Consider the following 4868-nt stretch of genomic DNA (forward strand, 5'->3'; position numbering starts at 1 on the left):
TCAGCCTCGGGGGCCGGAGCCCGCTCAAGCACCACCTCCCGCACCCCTCCAGGCTGCCGGGGGTCCCCCGGCTCCGGATCGCCCCTCTGGGCTTCCCCGCTCCGGGCTCCCGCCTTCCCCCCGGCTCTGCCGGGGGTCCCCAGAACTGATATCGCCCGTCCCCGCCGATACCGGGCGATCCCACATGGGAGCACCCAAGATCCGGCCAGGGCATTTCCCGATCGCTTCGGGCTCCTGTAAGATCCCAACATCCCCTGAATGAAAGCAAACCTCCCGGAGCCCCAATGATGCATTTGGGGCGAGCTCACGTCCCCACTCACCTGCGGGTTCCTGGGGGGCGATTCTGCCGCTCCCGGGGACGGCGGTCTGTGCGAGCGTGTCCGAGAGAAGCGCGTAGCTCCAGAATCGCTCCTCCTCTTCCTGCCGCTCCTCCTGTGTCCCTCCTCTTCCTCCCGCTGCTTCTCTTCCGTCTCTTCCCGCTTCTCCTCTTCCTCCCGCTCCTCCTCCTCTCCCAGCGCAGCCAGAGCCGCTGGAACTGGGGTGCCGAACGCCCTGAGAAACCCCCAGGTCCCTCCCAGGACCCCTCAAATCCCTGGAACCGAGCCGTCCCCGCATCCCCTGGAAGATCCCCCCGTGTCCCCAAGCAGGTCGTATTTAACATCTCTATTTTTTCCCTGGTTTCGGTGTTTGGAAAGGCCACAGAGAAATGCAGAGAAATCCAGGCCACGGGGAGGGTGTGCAGCCCCCCAGCCAGGTGTCTTCCCAACACGGATCAGCAGCACCAGGGCTCAGGGGGGCTCTGCCCACCGGGGGTCCCTGGGGATCATCCAGCGCGGATCCTGCCATGGGGATGGAGCTGCAGCAGGGCACTGTCCTTGGTTTGAAAGACAGGTGTCTGCTAGGAGCGTCTGGAGCTTCTTTTCAAAACAGAAATGTAAACTCCTCCTTCTAAATTAATATCATTTGGAAATTTAAGGAGGTCCCTGGCAAAGATATGTGATTTAGAATAGCGAGTTTTCACTGGGATAATGAAAATGAAAGGATAGCATAATAAGACCAAAACACAGGCAAGGTCGAAATGCAACCTGTAAAACCCTGTTGCTCAGGATGTTGGTTACCGGTCTGAAATACTGTATCTGTAGTTTTCTTGGAAGTGACAGATGTGTTTTGTTGAAGCAAATGATTTTGGAGAAGGGTGTAAGTTATCTTTTTAACATCTAGTGTGATGAAGATACGCCTGGTCTTCTTCTGGGAATTTAGTGGGAAAGGTTGCTCTGATGTTTGAAATTTACGATTTTATTTAGGTAGGAATCCTTGGCTTTTCTCCTTGGTGGGGCATCTCCAGAAGGTATACTCCTTGTGGGGAGGAGTTCTGAGGGATGGGTCCATGGAAGAGATAAGGAGCCCTGCTCCACCTGGTTTCAGCAGATGCTGATAGAATGTATACTTCTGCTTGCATCTTGCATTGCAACTTCAGACATTATCTACTCCTTATTCTATTACCATCTGCATCCTACCTTAATTAATACCTTCTTTCAACTCTGCTATACATTTTTATCCACAGTGAAACTTTACACACAGTTCTCACTTGAGATTAGGTTTTTCTGTGGTACTCAATGGGTTTCTTTATCTTTCTGCATTACCTACTAAGTGTAACTGGGTTTTTGAGCAAAAAGAATTGTATGGATTGCTTGAGGTGGGCCTAATCTAAACAGTCTTAAAATACCTTTTATGTGTACTACAGGGACTTTATGCCCATCCACTGTGTGCAAGGCTTCAGACTGGGCAGGACTTGCTTGAGTGATGGACTCTCAGGTGTTGTCTATGTAGGTGGCTTTTGTTAAGTTCATTTCTCAGTTTTTGGATGTTTCCCTGCCAAGTGCCTTTAGGGTAATTTTAAGTAGTCTGTTGTACAGTTCAACTTTCCTGGCAGCTGGTGTGTGATAAGGGATATGATCTGTTTATTCAATATCCTGGTTTTTGGCAGAGTTGTTTCTAAGGCTGTTCTTGAAATGGGTCCTGTTGTCTGATGATTCCCTCAGGGGTGCTGTGTCTTTATAGGACTTGCTTTTTTGTGCTTAAGACGGTGTTTTGAGTAGTAGTGTGAGGTACAGGGTGGGTTTCTAATGATCTAGTGGTGGCTTCCACAGGTGTGATCACGTAGCACTTGCCTTGGGGGGTTTGAGGCAGTGTGATGCAGTTCATTTCCTTGGCTTCTTTATACTTATATTTGGAATACTGCCCTCCATAGTCCAGAGGCTTTATTGGCTTGGCTTGCTTGATTTTAGCACGTCTTGCAGTTATGGAAACTTGGGAAATCCAATTTATAATTAAATCTTCTTTTCAGTTTTGTGCCTACTTATAGGTGGCATTTTGCCTTGATGGCTTGAGGCAGTATGGGCCTATTGAGCTAGGAACAACTCTCCCTTATGTTGCTAATTTAAATTTATTGGTGACATCTCTATTTTTGCAGCTTGATCTACTTGCTCCTTGTTTTAGTGTTCTTTATTAGCCTGACTTTTGGGGACGTGCTCGTCTACATGATGGACTTGTACAGAGAGTTTGTCTAAATGGCAATGTTTTTCCACTCATCAGCAGCCTCAATTGGTTTTCCTTGATGTTGCTAGCTGGCCTTTTTTACTTTTCTATCTAACTGCACAGAGCATTGGTTACTATTTATGATTCAGTATAAAGGTAGAGCTTTGGCCAGTTCTCTGTTTCAGCAGTGTCCAGGGCCAGCTGAATGGCTTTGAGTTCAGCAAGTGCACTTGATTCACCTTCTCCTTCAGTAGCTTGTGTGACTCGTCGTGTGGGGCTCCCTGCGGCCACTTTCCACTTGTGGTTCATCACAACCATGAGACAGAAACTGTCAGTGACAAGAGCACAGTGTGTTTCTTGTGCTGGTGGTTGGTTGTATGGTGGAGCTTTTTAGCCTGGGTTACTTCTTTCTGCTCCTTCTTGTTAGTGAGACTAAAGTTTTCATCTTGTGGCCGGTTTGTACTGTTTGTAAAATTTCAGGGTGATTTGTGTTTCTAATCCGGCCGTGCTGTGTGATGAGAGCAATCCATGGGCTCCATGTGGTGTGGGTGGCGTGGTGGGTAGAGGAGCCTTTTCTTTAAACATCCACCCCAGCACGGGGAGTCGGAGTGCCAGGAGGAGTTGTGCTTTTGTGATAATTTCTTTTGAGGTGCCTTGAACTTTCTTATTATAGGTGAAAAAGATTTTGGTGAGTTTGTAGTGGTTTTTTTTGGTGAGTGCAGTTTTCATCAGACTTTCTGTAACTTTGACTCTAGAATTCTAGTGCTCGGCCTCAAGTCTCCCCTGGCACCTTCTGCTAAAGGCTCCAGGACAAGCCATTGTTCTTGGCTGCAGAGTAAAGCACATTCCTCACCTCTGGTCCCGTCCTGACTGGGCCAAGGGCACTGCATGAGCGATTTTCTGCTTGGTCTGGGTGAAGGTTTGTTGCTGTTCAGGGCCACAGCTGGAATTGTTCTTCTTAGGGTGACCAGGTAGAGAGGGCTCACAATGTGGCTGCACTCAGGAATGCATTCTCTAAAAACCTATGGCCCATAGGAAAGCTTGTGTTTCTTTCTTGCTACTTGGTCGAAACACTGTGATAATCCCATTGATCATTCCAGTGGGCATCTGGCTCTGTCCATCTTGCCATTTTACTTCAAGGAACTGGATCTCCCAGGCAGGTCCCTAGATTTTGGTCTTCTCGATGGCAAAACCTCCTTCCAGCAGAATCTGGATGATCCTCTCTCCTCTCTCAAATACTTTTATTGCCGTGTTCCTCCAAACAATGATGTTATTGATGTATTGCAGATGTTTTGGAGCTTTACCCTTTTCCAGTGCAGCCTGGATCAGCCCGTGGCAGATGGTGGGGCTGTGTTTCCACCCCTGGGGCAGTCGGTTCCAGGTGTACTGCACGTCCCTCCAGGTGAAAGCAAACTGAGGCCTGCACTCTGCTGCCAAAGGAATGGAGAAAAATGCATTGGCAATGTCAATGGTGCCACTTTGCTGCCTTGGGCTCCAGCTCCTCCTGGAGATCCAGCGTGTCCGGCACGGCAGCGCTCAGCACTGGAGAATCAATGACTGGGAGAGAGAGGGGGTCTACTGACTGCTGATCAGAATCCAAATTTACTCTCAGCTACATGTGCTTATATACCATTTTTAGGAAAGCTGGTAATTTCTTACCACATTGCTTGGGTTAAACGTCACACGAACAATCTTACACGTTTTGCAACATTTGTATTTGATTCATTCTTCTTTCCTGTCACCAGTCTTGATCCAATCTTTATGGAGTCTTCAAAGCTCTGTTTGCTTTTGCCAAGGCATCTTGGTTATCAAGCTGCTTACACTAATTAAATCCACAGTACTCTGTCTTAGCTCCCACAGTGGAGTCCCTTCATTCAAGGCACAATAGCCTACAGTCAATTTCTATTGTCTGTCAGACTTGCCCACAGGCAAACTGAAGCTGTTGAAGGGTGAGTGGGTTTTACTGAGCACCCTTTGACTTTCTGGGCAAAATTTTATGGGTGGGGATTATGGCATCCTGATTCATCTGGTACTGCTGGCTGTGTGCTGTTGAGGTGTGTCACGATCCACCCAACCCGAGCAGGAGTCGTGACAGGTTCTTTTATGGATCTCACAGTGCAAAAGACACAGCAGGGGACAAAACCAGTTTACTTTTGCAGAAATGTACTTTGTTTAGTGCCAACCAAAATGCGATAGTGGGACAGAGAGAGAGAGAGAAAGAGAAAGGGGGTTCGGGATTATAGCTACCAAGATGGGCAGACAAATCCTCGTGGAGCAGCCAATAGATGTCTGTTGCCCTCTGGGGAGATCCTTGGGGTCTTCTCTGAGAA

Source organism: Erithacus rubecula (assembly GCF_903797595.1).
Source record: "Erithacus rubecula genome assembly, contig: scaffold_405_arrow_ctg1, whole genome shotgun sequence".
Lineage (NCBI taxonomy): Eukaryota > Metazoa > Chordata > Aves > Passeriformes > Muscicapidae > Erithacus > Erithacus rubecula.